Raw genomic sequence first — 16215 nt, 5'->3', positions numbered from 1 at the left:
GAAACAGGCAAAACTAATCTTTGTGGTTAGAATCCAGGATAGCAGTGAAATACTGGGAAGAGACAAAGTACAATGGAGCTCATGAGGGGTGGGAGGTGTGGGGCTGGCTGGCGATGCTCTGATTTTGATCTGCACACTGGTTACAAGGATGTGCTTAGTCTGTGAAAATTCAAACAGCTGAACATTTGCAATATGTATATGGATATATACTATACACTTACAATATGGACATAGATGTACATTATAACTTAATAACTACTGAAAAAGTATTTGATAAATGTAGATGTCATATTTCCTACAACTGTAATATCAATGAAGAAACATATGTTAAGCTTATTATACAAGGAACTAAATGAGTATCTTTTTTACACAGTTACACAATGCACTGAAATCTTGCATCTTGCCAAGCCTCTAAAATCAAATATAAAAACCTATTGCTAATTGACTCTCCTGACATTTGACAAATGTCATTGATTTAGTGGCAAGATAGTTTTTGGACAAGTAGAAAGTGGTAAAACAGTTTTCAAATAAGCAAGCAAATCCATTAAGTAAGGTTATATTTTCCATGCCTTTTCCAAATATCTATTAGAACACAGTCATTAATAGTCCTGGCCCTTTGATTTCTTGATGTCAGTAAATTGCAGATAAGATAATCGGACATCAGTTCCTTGGAAAATTCTGTATACATTATTTTGTAATTTGTATTTATTTTTCAGTGTCTTGTTTGGTCTCTCTTACTCTTTGCCAGTGGGCAAATCAGATTGCTGTCATGTGCTATCAGGAAAGGGTTGAAAGATCAGCTCCCTGCTCTGCCCCACTGATAACATCCAGCTGGGATATGGAATTTCTCCTGTTTCTACAAAGCCAGGAATGGAAGATTAGTTGTTGCTCGGTCCTGCTGACACCAATGAATGGGAAAATTGGAGCCCTGCTACCTGCTTTTGCAAGATAGGAAGTTAGGATTTACGTCAACTCCTCACTCAAGACTGCTTAACATGTGGGTGGGAAGAGGGTATGCTGCAGTTTTTCTCTGTTGGGATTTGGTGGGAGTAGGGCAGCAATTGCCAAAATGTTTTTTCTGTTATTAGGCTACCCTTTTCTTTTGTCTAAGGGAAATAGACTTTTCTTTGACCTTTTTTTTTTTGAGTGGGGGGTGTTTGGTGGTTCCAACAGAGGCTCTTGCACCACCCTCTCTGGGATATACGTAAGGTAATAATAAAACCCAGGGAACTCACAGCCATGGTGTTCCACAGGTCCCAAGGTCCCTAGGCAGTCCACCTACTTCTTAATCTTTAGGACTCTTCTTATGCTTGTTTGTTGTTTTACTTCCAAGATTTTTAAGTTGTAAGAAGGAGAAACTTGAATGTACTGTGGCTATTCCATCTTGGCTTGAACCAAAAGATTAGCCTCTTGCATCAAGAAGGGACAACTTTCAAATGTTCACGTGGTTCCAGAAATTTTGTTGGGACTGCTGTGACTAAATCAAATTTCAACCCTTCCCTACATTTAATCCCATAGCCTTGACTCCTCCGAAGGAGCTGTTTCAAAGATCACAGTATACTAACTGCAAGCTAACTGTAGTTAAATCTAACTGTAGTTAAATCTGTGTATCAGAGTTTGTTTTCTACAGAAAACAACCTGACCTAACACATATTTTTCTTCCATAGAACCTGATCTAAGGCATAGACTTTACACATCTCAGCAGAAGGAGCTGGTCATGTGAACTTCTCTGCTCCCCAGATATGGTGTCCATATCCTCCCAGTCTCAACATCTGGTATTTCTGAAGGGACTCACTCTTGTATTCTATTCCATCTTTATTTGCTTCCTGATGTCTGTTTAGTCATTGTTTCTGTTCACGTATTATTTGTCACCTTTTACTTGTTTATTGAGTTCTCCTACAAACTGCTAGGAATCTCAGTATCTGACATTTAAAATATTTGTGAAAATGATGAAATTCAGTCAGGCTCATCTAACTTGTGAGAACAAGCTTTCATATCAATCTATCTCACAGAATTCTGATCTACTCAAAGTTCGTCAGTTCTAGATTAGATGTTCAGTTCATCCCTGGCCCAATTACCGATCAGTTGCGGGACTTAGAAATGTGATATCAGTTTTTTCCAATTTCCTCAGCAAGATTCTGAGTTTGAAACTTTTGGAAGGGCACAGTGGGTGTGACATATCCCCCTTTCTTCACTTTTCAGTATTGGAATTCTGTTTTGGCCATGGTCTATTTGCATTTGCTTTTCTTTTTCTTTCTTTTCTTTATTTCCCTGGCATCTCTACATCTTACATGCTCTATTCTTCTTCCAACATCTGGCACTGGGTTTGTTTTCCTCTTCTGGGTGGCATCATTGACTCCACTCACACTATTTCCATATGTTAGTGTACCCAGTGGTTGCAAGGAGTACAAGGAACTTTCCAGTAAATTAGCTTAAGATATGCCAATTGAACCCACCACTGTATTTGCAAAGAATAATCAGAGACCTCTAAGTCACTTTAAAACTGAAAATTTATTTACAATTATGACTACAACAGAAATATCAAATCCTGCAGTTTCTACCTACCTATTAAGCTCATTGGGGTTGGATTTTACAGATCTGCTCTAGTCTGAACGCAGAATTTACAAAAAGCAAAAGAGCAAAAGTCAGTGAGGAAAGGAAATAGCCATCCAGTGTCTTTGGCTATTGGATACAAAAATTAACTCATTAACCCTCTTCTTTGTGAGAAGAGGTTTGTATTTTCCAGCTAAGAAATGGATAAGAGGCCTTTTCCAAACTTCTAGATGTGTGGCAATTTCACTTCACCATGATGTACTTTCTGATTCTGTCTTATTCTTTTCTTTCCCCACACTTTTAGGTGTGCCTCCTGCCTCCTGTGTCTTTCATTCACAGGTCTTTCTAACCTATGTGTTTGGTTTCATTGGCTTAGCTTTGATATTTTCTTGATTCATACATGCAGAGTTTCACAGTCTCAACTGCATTTCCTAAGCAAAGTAAGGCTATTGCTATGATAACATTAGCAGAACAATTGAACCAAAATTTATTTATACCAATATATATATTTCTAGGGCCCTATCTCCTTTGTAGTTGAAAAAAAAGACTACAACTGATAAATTCATAATTTACATCCAGGTAAGTAAGGGCCTTGATGCATGTTATTTAAAAACTAGATAAGCCTAGGGTTTCCCTGGTGGCTCAGTCGTTGAGAGTCCGCCTGCTGATGCAGGGGACGTGGGTTCGTGCCCTGGTCCAGGAGGATCCCACATGCCGCGGAGCGTTTGGGCCTGTGAGCCATGGCCGCGGAGCCTGTGCGTCCAGAGCCTGTGCTCCGCAACAGGAGAGGCCACAACAGTGAGAGGCCCGTGTACCGCAAACAAACAAACAAACAAAAACAAACAAACAAACAAAAAAGTCTAGATAAGCCTAAAAGTCCCTTCCAATGTTGGGAAATGTTAATAATGCTCTTTATGTACCATAACTTTACCCCCCTTTTTATCTTTAAAAATGTAACTACCTATAACTTCGGGGTAAGAAGTGTATGCAGAGAGGGAGGAATATATCAAAATGAAGCTCCAGTAAAGGCTGAATTGAACAGTCTATAACAGTGATGCCAGGTACTACCTCCCAGTTTATTAAAAAAAAATGTTGAGCTTTGTCTTAGAAATCGTTTGGCTTCGAGCAGTTGCTTCCATGCATCAAGCAGTGTAGGGAACAAAAAGCTGTCTGTGCCAAGAGAGTTTCAGCAGCATGAGAAATTTAATACATTCTTCATCCAGAAGTTGTAGGAAGCTATCAATTTTTTTCTCAGTAGATTTTAGTGTGAGAAAACCAAGACTTCCCAAATGAGTCAAACCTCAGTAACTGAGTATTTTCCCATGTAACTTTTTAAGCTAGAGATTGGACTTCAGGCTCATAAAAGTTATTTCCATGTAAACTGTGCCATTTATTTGGGGATAATGGGGTCAAGGCAGAAAGGTAAGGTTTAGGAATAACATACCTTACAAGTTGAAAATGTTGCTTTTGAATAAAATAAGTCATATCACATCAAACTCATTCACTGAATAATGTTTATTCAGATTACAGTGTAGCAAGGATAGCATGAACCTGAATGACTATTGATGTCCATGGAGACATTTATCAAAATTCAATATTTTAAAAGTCAGTGCTTCACATTGCAAATCTAAATGTACCGTTAAAGCATTTTTGGTATGGATTTGTCAAAATCCATAAGGCAAAACTTCTCATGAGCTTTTCTGGAAATGATTTAAATTTACATTCAGGTGGCTCTGATTTTGTGTTTTAGAACTACCATTTACTACATGTGTGATCATCAGTCAGGTTACTTAACTCTTAATAATGTTCTCTTCTTACGTCAAAGTGGGATTATTTTGCCAAAAGGCATAACTCATCAGTTTTAGTTCACTTTCCAACTCCGTTTGTTTTGTAAAGATAGCTACAATCCAATATGAAGAAAACTTTCCTAAGAAACAAGGAGTAAAGTAGTTAGTTACCATTCCTGCCATGAGTATGGGGACTTGACAGTGCAATGCCCAGATTACTGATAATGTTCTATATCAAAAACTTTTGAATACTAAATAAGAAAAATATTGTAAAACTCAATGAGCAGATATGAGGACAGGCAGGCAAGAAGCATTTACTGAGTAGAGTAATAGAAAATAATAGTACTCAACAAGATCTGATTATCCTTTCTTTAAGGGGAACGTGAGCAATTACATCTCCTAGCAGGCCATAGGATGATGGCCAGAAAAAGTGAAAGAAGTGATGTGTATCACTCCTGGGCTACAGCAGTGATAATCCCAGGTAGCAATTCTTCTGTCTGCCATATCCTCCAAGATACTAAATGTAGAGGCCATTGTTAAGGTGACAATATCAAAAGGGTGAAGCAGCCTGGTGTATTGAGTAGATAAGTCACCCAAACCCACGGTGGAATTTACAAACATGAGATATAAAACTGTGTATTTTGAGCCACTGAGATTTTGTGGTTAAAGCATAGCCTGATCTATCCTGATTAATACGGAAATAATTAAATGAAAACTCATGTCTACATATTTAAATCTAAATAACATTCCTGAAGTATCATTTGCTGATAGAATTAAATAGAAAAATTAAGCTCACGCTCTATCTTTCATTGAATTTAATGTCAAATAAATTATGTCACTATAATGCTATCATATCAGACACTTTTACATGAATAGTGACAGTGATCTGATTTTTGTCCACTGCCCTCTCATGTAACTTATTTTTTCCCCATATTTCCCTGAACACATTTATTTAATTTGTAAAAAAAATTCCCATCTCTACAGGACTTCCATAGTAATCACCAAATAATCCCAAACTTCTGGGAAGGAGATTGCTTTGAAAAATCATTGCTTGTGAATATTTTTTTAATGGCTAAAACATATTTTTCTCAGCCCTAAGTAGCTCTAACTAAGTGTGTAAAGCATGATATAGATTGTTTTTATTCCCATTAGAAAGAATTGCACTCTATAAAGAGATGAAAGTCAAGCCAAAGCAATTAATTCTTTTTTAAAAGGCTCTCAAACCCCATATTAAATTATCCTTTAACTAATGAATTGATTAATTAAATTGTGTCACATTCTCTATCATTGTATGAAAAATTTTATATATTATCATTATTAGAGGCAATAGTTTGCCTCTAAGGCTGAAGGTTAATATCTGGAGTGACACATAGTAGATTTTCTCTTTAATTAAAAAAAAAAATCCCAAGCTATATAACTTAGATGATTATTTCAGCTTCAACAGGGCATAAAATATAATTCATTGCCTAAGAATGATTCCACTTACAACTAGATAAGATAAATTTAAAACAAAGAATGCCACGAATACCCATCATAAAACAAGCACAGAAAGAAGGAAAGATAACTTCATACAGGATTAGCCCTGAAACCAGCATATGTGTCTGGTATTGACGTTAGACAGACATCACATGCCTTTATGTTTTGCAATGATGTAGTCATGGTCCAAAACAGGAAATAGGGCAACAGCCACTATACTATAACCTTTAACAGTTAGGGATTTGGATCTGAGCATGGGATGGGTATATATGAATTAAGGGAACTTTCTTCCCATCTTTCTACTTTTCTCTCACTTATAGAATCTGCTGTGAATTATAAGGACTTTCTTTTCCTTTCTCTCTTGTCTAACAGGAAATTTTTGTCATGTCCTTCTCCTTCTGGGTGTTTAAATCAGTCTCTTTTCCCTGTGACCATACTAAAAAACTGGCTATAGGCCAACAAGTTTCAGAGGGAGAAATGAAAGTTTGATTGATTTAATATTTTCAAAATATTCTTCTATTTATGTATTAAAAGTGTTTTATATATGTATAAAATATGTATATAATCACTCCAGAAAAAAGTTGAGAAAACACATGAAAAATAGAAATCTAAATTTAAAAACAAAACTTAATCTAATTTTCATCACTCTGAATAACCACTGCTAACATTTTGGTGTATATTTTCCTAGAACTTTTCTTAATTATATATGTATTTTTTAAAGGATCATAGTATAAAGATGTCATTTTTTTACCTTTTTTTTTTTTACTCATCTAACATTATGTTAAAAATTTTCTATGTCAAAGGAAAATAATACATCAGCATTTCAATATCTGTATAATATTCCATTTAAAAAGTATCATAATTTGTTTAAGAGATTCCTGTTTTATTTTCCCTGGAATGAATGCTTGTGGAGGTTTCTCTTTGTCAAGTATTTAATCGTTTCCTTAGAATGAATTCTTTGAATTATGAGATTTAAAGGAAATGCATATTTTGACAAGATTATCTTTCCTTTTAAACCGGCAGCAAGCAACCAAAGCTCTAGGAACTGAACTTTGTCAAGTAAGGGTAAACAAACCACCCTTTATCCCTAGGATGACTACCTACCTAGGTGAACTCTTACCTTTGTAGTTTTCCATTCCCCCACTTTTGAGAACTTAATCTTAAATGAATACCCCATCATCTGTATGAAACATGTTTCCTCCAACCAACCTCATTGCTGATTGATTATGTAGAGTTCTTAAATAGTGACTGACAACCCAATGGGGGTGCTCACTAGCCATTGCTAGAAAGTTTCACCCTCATCACAAAAAGTAGATTGCAATAGTTTAGCCCTGAGTTAATAATGGAGGTGCCCAGACTACTCTTCAAGCACAGACAGTGGTGTGCTAACAAAACTGGATCTCTGAAAAGAAAAAAGACCCTGATTTGTAACATTTCACAATTTCTATGGTATAAATACACCTACCATGGCTTATTTCAATCTACTGACTTGAAAAATTCCTCAACATTTAACAACCAACTTTCATAAACCATTTGAGACTGTTAGAACATATCACTGGCCTGGGCAGGGGTCCTAAGAGTGGTCCCAGGATTACAAGCTGTCCTTCATTCCAAGTCAGGAAGTCATCAGTGGCTGAGCACTGTCAAAAGCCATTGCCACACCCCTCCAGTTTCTCTTTGTTTTTCTGACTCCATTTGGAATAAAGAATCTACATAAACATGCCCTTGGACATAAAAACTAGGGCATAAAAACTAACTAATAGCCCCACTTTCCTCCCAGAGTTGAAACATCATATAGTAAAAATCATAATGCTGGTTTCATTTGGGGGTCCCCATCTCCATCCTGCCATGGGAACTGTTACCAGATCCAGTCACCAAGACTTGGTGAAGTTCAGCATCTGAGAGTGAATTTGCTGTTTACCTCTTGACACATTTAACAACTATCCTATTTTAGTATTTGGAATAGTGAACTATATGAATTCTTATTCCCACTCCCAAATTGAGACTCTGCTTGTAAAAATTCTTTGTAAACAGTAAATGGGAAGAGCATCATTAATTTTTATTCTTTCTCTGTAGTCTCGATTCTCTTTGATTGTCTTTGTGAAAGTCTAGATCTCTGTTTTGTCTGTCTTTTGCTAACAATCAATTACCCATCAGAGATTGCTAAAATTCCAATTGCTAAATTTTGGTTCCATGCACTGTATGTTTAGAGAAAGTAACGTGAATCATTCATGTCCCTGAGTTTACAGCTATTAATTGAAATAGATATTGTTCACATGAGCTGAGAATTATAAAATAGTTGGATTTATTCAAACTCCATGTCTAAAATGTCTTCCAATCATTGCCTTTGTGCTTAATTCAATTCAGTTGTTCTTCAGTTTTTTAGCCAACTATACTAAAGTTGAGATTGAAATCTGTTTTGATTTTTATTTGATGCCAAGGGAGCAAGCTATGAACATACATCAAATTTAAAGGGAAATATATCTATCAATACACACATGTGATTTTGCAAGATGTACGAAACTGTGCACATTCCTCCAGAGGAGAGGAAAGAGAGTTGACAGAGTGACTTTTGTTGCAAGAGGAATACAAGTGAGTTGAAATCCTTTCATGATAACAAAAGGCTCACAAAGAAGGACTGGACTTGGTCCATGTTTTATGAATTTGCAGATATAAAGCCTTAGTTATCTTCTACTCTGGCTCTGTAATGTGTAGTGCAAAAATATTTGCTGTCAGAAAAAAAAAAAGTTGGAATTCATAAATTTCACAGACAGAAAAAGCTCAAGAAACCCTTTGCCTTGTTGTCTTTATATTTCTGACTTTTATTCAATGTTTGCAATATGACAAATTCATTGGTTTTTATCCACCAATCTGCCCTCCCCCCCCCAAGTTTGTTTGATTGAATCCTGCAAGTATTTTGTTCCTTTGGCTTGTAATTCACTCTTAAGACATGTGTGAGACTTCTTGCCTAGATTCATAACACTAAGTAGTTTGATATTACATAGCCGATAGGCTACTCTTTCCTTTTTTTTTCCCCGAAAATGTCATGAAGTTTTAGGCAAAAAAGCATATGAGGTAATAGAACACATATGCCAATAGGATATTAATTTCTAAAAAATGCATCCCAAATATCTGAGCGTGTTACAGGAATGCTTTTTCAGTTAATTCCCCAAAGGGTGTAACAAAAACTAAATGCGTCTGTAAAAAGTTGTGTACAAAGCATGTATTACATGATGTTTGGGTGAATGTGGTTTTAGGAGTGTTTTTTTGAGCACATTATGCAAATGCAAAGGTCTCAATCTCAGCATCTGTGATGAATGTCCACTCCTCAAAAGAAAACATTTCAAACACTTAAAGTTGTGCCATTTAGGTAGTTAGATGTTTGGAACTTTTAAAAACTTTGTCAACAGAAAAATGCTTCAGCCCCATTCCTTAGCTTTAACTAACACTTCTTTCTCAATATTCTTATTAATTCATACTATGTGGACACAGGAACTTAAGCAAAACTTGTATGCAGAAAGGGTTGAAAACTCTTGGCTGCATTAGAAAAAGCAATTTGTTAAATAGTTTTGTGCCTAGTTGCTTTGTAAATTTATTGTACAGCACATGTTTAAGTAAATCTGAGACTTGGACTAGCTGTTGAAAACTTTGTCCAGTGAGAAAAATACAAGGTGGTGATAGGGAGGCAGAGAGGAAGAGGCTTGGAATTGTCCACTGCTTTTGGCACAAATGAGCAGCTGCAGAAATTCAATGCCCTAAATTACCCACTATCAGAGTCTAGGGGCAAATCACTTTCACATTGAGATCTCTTTTGAAGTCCCAATCTAATTTGACGTTCTTTATTTTACTCTCATATAAAACCTGCAATTTTCCCTCATCTCACTGAACACTACCTGTTGCTATATTTACAGTTTGTTATTATGTTTAATGATTCACCTTCCATGTTGAAACAGCAAGCTCCACATGGCGGGGCTAGCTGTTCACTGCCATAGATTGTCTTTGGCTTTTTCTTTACCTTAAATCTACCCCCATGCTAAGCCATTCTCTTCTGCTGTTTTGTTGGGGTTTCCAATGAAGTTCACCAGAGAGAGGTGGACTGCTGCCTCTTCTCTTCCATCGTCATCCAAGCTTCATGATTGGCCTATGAATTGACTATTCCTGAGTTAAAGGGTGTAGTCCTGGTCCAAAAACCTACAGACAGAACTCACATTATTGTTCCTGATGATGAAGATTTAAAACTCACAGCCAGTTTCAGATAAATTTCATATAAATCCAACTTTTCCTAAAAATTTTCTGTCTCATGGATTCTTGTGTATATGAAGGTTTTTCTTTCTTTGAAACAACTGAATTACAATCATTCATATGTTCTAGAGATAACAGAAGTACTGCTTTTTCTAACGTCTTATTATGAAAATGTTCAAATGTAGAAAAGTTGGAAGAAATTTGTAGTAAACTCACAGGTAACAGTATGTAATCTAGATTCTACAATTAATTTTTTACTGTATTTGCTTTATTGTATAATTATTCATGCATCCATCTTTCTTTATATCCATCAAACTGTCTTACTTTGAAATGCATAAAGAAAAAATGAGAGGATTTCCCTTGTGGTCCAGTGCTTAAGAATCTGCCTTCCAATGCAGGGGACATGGGTTCGATCCCTGTTCAGGGAACTAAGATCCGACATGCCTCAGGGCAACCAGGCCCATGCACCACATCTACTGGGCTCAGGAACCTCAACTAGAGCCAGTGTGCCACAAACTACAGAGCCCACGTGCTCTGGAACCCAAGTGCCACAACTAGAGAAGACCCGCATGCCACAACTAGAGGGAAGCCCGCGCACTGAAATGAAGAGCACGTCTGCTGCAACAAAAGATCCCACATGCTTAAACAAAAATCCCACATGCTGCAACTAAGACCCAATGCAGCCAAAAATAAATAAATTAAATAAATGAATAAATAAATAATAAATCAACAAAAGAGAAAAGGAAAAAAAGGAAGCCATACTTTACCCCTAAATGCTTCCGCATGCACATAATGTTAAAACTTTTAAAATATTAATAATATTTGGTTAATTTTGATGACATAAGCTTTTACAGAATTGTCATAAATTGTTTTTCTTAGTTAATTTTATAAAATTAATAATATATAATCTATAATCACTTATACATTAATTCTATTATTTACAGAGGCTTCATTTGCATATATTTATTTATATCACCAAAGCCACCGCAGTTAGATGGAGACCATCCATTCATGGTGTTATAAAAATCGACCAAATATACTTGCATTTGTTGTAAGCAGTTATCTTCAATGTATGCAATTACAATGAAAACTACAAAGAGCTATATAAGTTTTAAATTGTTATTGTTATTGGCTTCTTGAATTAACCATTCATCGCTGTTTTCTTCTAAAATACTTTAAATTTACATTCAGGAAGTCATTTTTGATCACTACAATTTAAAAGTGTGTATGCATATATGTATGAGTTAATTTATTTATGAACCATATCATTAAAAACACAGAGAAACTTACAATGATGTATTAATTTATTAAACAAATACTTATTTCACATCTGCCATATATACTTGACCCCAGGAGACTTGGAAGGATGAATATGGCTAATCTTTGCAAACTCAGATTAAGGAATTTGTAGTCATATCAGTAGTCAATGTGAAAATTGTGAAAAATTTTTAAAGAAAATATATATAATTAGAGAAATGTTTTAGGAATTTGATTTGGAAAAGTTTGTGTTGCATTCAAAATGAACAACAAACACAAAACTAAAACTGAGAATATCTCTTAAGATGCCATGATAACAACTAATTTTTTTGAGTCTTACTCTACTTTGTGCATTAGTTTAAAAGATTTATTTATGTATTAACATATTTAATCCTCCCAAGAAACATATGATATTGGTACTATTACCATCAGCATTTTAGAAGCATCGTCACAGGTGCAGAGAGGTTAAAAGATTAGACCAAGATCACAAACAGACTCCTTGAGTTCAAAACCAAGGAGTCTAGCTCTAGAGCATATACATTTAACCACAATTATAAAATCTTTCAAGGTCAAAGAAATAAGACCCTGGTAATGGAATAAAAAGTACAATCAACGAATAAAAAAGAACTTTACCATTTTACCTATAGTGTCAGTTAACAAGAAGCAGGGGTTTGAAGAGTAAAAGCTAGTATGTTTTGAGCCTTGTGAGTAAGAGATTCATCTTCTATATAAATGAGAAGAAACTTGTTTGGGGGAAAAGATTATAATTTTTTTTTTTTTTTTTTTTTTTTGCGGTACGCGGGCCTCACTGTTGTGGCCTCTCCCGTAGCAGAGCACAGGCTCTGGAAGCGCAGGCTCAGTGGCTATGACTCACGGGCCCAGCCGCTCTGTGGCATGTGGGATCTTCCCGGACCAGGGCATGAACCCGTGTCCCCTGCATCGGCAGGCGGACTCTCAACCACTGTGCCACCAGGGAAGCCCAAGATTATAATTTTTGACTTGCAACTTGTGAAGTATTCACAGTGCAATAAGTTAAACACACAAGAAGCAATTTTGTAAATGTTTGTATCCTGAGAGGCATTGGCTAAAGATCTGGAATAAAAATCAATCAGGATGTATACAGAACAGATCTAAACACAAGTTCTTAAACTTAACCAACAGGTTAATTCAGAACCAGAGTAACCAAAATATTTGCACAGTAGGGTAGGAGGTGAGGAACTTAGAATGGAAGAACTGTTTCTAACTCTATTCAAATCCTTACCAGAGGTAGGTTCATCAAGGGTTTTACATAATGAGTGAGTCTTGGAAATTGGGGCAAGGTTGAGGCATATCTCAGGAGAGATCATGTCCTGTTGCCACCTGGTCTGTATAATTGTTTTATTAAGTTTTCATATATTTTCCCATAAAAATGCATATCAACTTGTGCTTCTTTGTGAATTTTGCCAATAACTTCATAATTTCTTTGTGAAAAACCAATAAATTGGTGAAGAGGTCTCTAAAAAAAATGCAAATGCATCCTAGAGGGCAAAATTCAACTTTGACCAAAGAAAACAGATTACCTGGGAAACACAAAGTTTTGCAGAAAAGATTGTGTCTGGAAAGGAGAGTAGTTGGTAAGACATAAGCTCCCCCACTTGCAGGATCTCTCTCCAACATCTTGGAGAAAGAATTGAAACCAGTCCCTAATATAATAGAAAACAAACAAGTGAAACAGGCCCTAGTAAGTGGGAAAAGGTGGATAACTTACTGTATGGTTTCTTACAGCTGTAGTGAAACATGTCTATAATACCTTGAGGATCCTGGTTAGCCAGATGCTGTGTAAGATGGACCCATACAAATCTAGGGATTGCCATTTACAATGGTCAGTCATAAAAGATTTGGATATTGATTAAAATAGTGGCCATTCAATTTTTTTAGAAAAATAAAGACAGCTGGGTTTAGGAAGAGGTAATTGGGTGAGAAGCTTTATCTCAAGTACCTGATATACAACAGTACATAGTATGGCACACACTGAGAGCCCAATAAATATTAGTTGCCCCAACAACCAAACAAATGAAGGAATGAAGCAATGATGAATGGATGTTTGGATCACCTAGATGGTAGATTAGAGGAATATGTTAGTAAAAGGAAGTAATTTGACCAAGTAAGCATATATAAATACAAGGAAAACTGCAAACCTCAATTTCAAGAAAAAAAATTGGAAAAATATAGGATCAATTTGTATTCAAGTTTAGGAATAGATTTTTCAATATAATACTTTTTAAATTTAATCATTTCAACATGTTAAATTAATAGAAGTGCATTAGGAAATAATTAGTTACAGATTTAAGATCTCATTTATTTATCCTTCCCTAATTATTTCTCAGAGGACCTGAAATGTATTTCTACTCTACTGCTGCCTCTCTTGGTAAGGGTTAACTTTAAATATAATCAACCATTTAGTCTAGTTAAAAAAAATATTTTTATAAACATAAAACATGTTTATTGTAGAAAATGTATTTACTTTATAAAACCACATGTTGCAGAAAGAGAAAACTAAAGCAAGATAAAGCCAAAGTTGAATTATTTCTGTTGCTAAAATCTTCTCCAATAGTCCAATTCCAGTGAACAAGCCAAACACAATTAACTTTGGTTTGAGGGTTTGATCTCTATTAGCAATAAGATCCTGGCATTCATGTGAAAGTATTGTGCCAACATTGTATGTGTTAGTCAATTCCAGCTGCTATAAGAAACTACCATAAACTGCGTGACTTATAAGCAACAGAAGTTTGTTTCTCACATTTCTGGAGGAACAGGGTTGAGGGAGCTCTTTGGAGTCTCCTTTATAAGGGCACTAATCCCATCTGTGAGGTCTCTGCCCTCATGACCTTATGACTTCCCCAAATCCCCACCTTTGAATACCATCATGTTAGGAATTAGGTTTCGCCACATGAATTTTGGGAGGACACAAACATTCAGTCTGTAGCATTGTGTCAGATGTATTGTAGGCTATTATTTAAAAAAAAAAATTGCAGTGTGTTTCTGATTGAAACAAACAATCCTGATGTTCTTTTTAGAAGAAGAAAGAGAAAGCGATCGTGATATAGTGGAAATAAGACTGATTTCACAAAGGAAAGACAGACCTCTTTCTAGATCTCACATGACATAGTTTCACTTATTATTAATTCAGTTTAGCAAATGTTGATTGAGTATTGGCTATGAGCTAGGAACTCAATTAGTGAACTAAAAGAAGTCCTGTTTTTCTCTATTGACTCATCTAAATTCCAATATTTTACAAAATATGCTAGTTGTAAGTTGTGATTGCTGTTTACCTTCTGTATAATTGTTACTTATATCCTGAGAGAATTCATTAAGAATAAAATTTAAAAATATCTGTTTCACATATATTTTTCTACCTATCTATCTGTCTATCCTGATCTTTCATCTTAATTTACAATATAGTAGCATTTTCCTGTTTCCAGAGAGAAAGTCTCTGTTAATAAAAAGATACTGGATGTGCCTTTATTTCTTTCTTAGTAATTGATTTAAATTGGGAAAAAACTTTGTTAAATATAGTAGTTACTGGAAACCTCATTTAATGCAAAGGCTAGACAAATTTTTAAAAAGCCATGCCCAGTGACTGAATAACTTCCATATTAGAAAAAGCCACTGTCTACCAAAAAAAAAAAAAAATTATAAAATTCCTCGAGAAGTTGAAACTCAGGAAAAATATAAACCAAAGTTCTTTTCCATTAGAGAATCTGTCTTTGATTAAATATATCTAATAGTGCTTATATAATGGTTTGCAAATGCATGTCTGAAGCCCATAAAATAATTAAAGATTAGAGGATAACGTTCCATGCTACTAAAGTTGTCTTTAATGAAGGAAGCATCAAAAAATGATGTTGAATCCTCAGGTTCCAAAAATATTCTTTCAAGCAGGTGACCTACTTTCCCTAGGACAAGGCTCCAGTTTTTACAAGAGCTTGCCTTTTGGGCTTGGAAGAAAGTCACTTCTGCTTTTCATTTGTTATTATAAACAGAACTTACAACATGGTGGATTTTTTCTTTTTGCTCATCTGCATTTATAAGATAATGATATGAAATGCAACTCATAGTGTGGTGAAAAGTATTTATAAAACAATGGGGTGATGGAAAGTCAAACATGAGATTAAGGGGGGAAAGTTTAGAAATGTTTTGTTACATTTTAGCTCTCTAAACATAACAAAACAACATTGGAATAATGCAATAGTTTGTTGGACAATGAAAAAAAGTAAAAGTTATTTTTCATACATAATGCTAGAAAGTTTGACCAAAAATTGTTATATGGACATCATGGAGAAACATCCAAGACATAGGCAACTATACTTCTGGCAGACACATGAAATAGTTATCTTGAGGACAATATACATAAGTTTTAGTTTTTTAATTGAGGTATAGTTGACGTACAATAATGTATGTTTCAGGTATACAGCAAAGTGAGTCACAATTTTTAAAGGTTATATTCTATTTATAGTTATTATGAAATATTGGCCATAATCCCTGTGTTGTACAATATGCCACTGTAGTTTATTTTCTACATAGTAATAGTTTGTATCTCTCAAACCCTTACTCCTATCTTGCTCCCCCCACCAACACCTTTCCTCTCCTCACTGGTAACCACTAGTTTGTTCTCTATATCTGTGAGTCTGTTTCTTTCTTTTTTTTTTTTTTAATATTCCCTAGTTTGTTTTATTTTTTCAATTCCTAATATAAGTGATATCATATGATATTTGTCTTTCTCTGTCTGACATACTTCATTTAGCATAACGCCCTCCAAGTCCATCCTTGTTGTTGCAAATGGCAAAATTTCATTCTTATGGTTGAGTAATATTCCATTGTATATATATATATATATATACCATATATATATATATATATA

The sequence above is a fragment of the Aethalodelphis obliquidens genome, unplaced genomic scaffold (genome assembly GCF_003676395.1).
Source record: "Aethalodelphis obliquidens isolate GAN/ISIS:26980383/991018 unplaced genomic scaffold, ASM367639v1 scaffold1, whole genome shotgun sequence".
Taxonomy (NCBI): domain Eukaryota; kingdom Metazoa; phylum Chordata; class Mammalia; order Artiodactyla; family Delphinidae; genus Aethalodelphis; species Aethalodelphis obliquidens.
Note: the sequence above shows the minus strand (reverse complement) of the source record.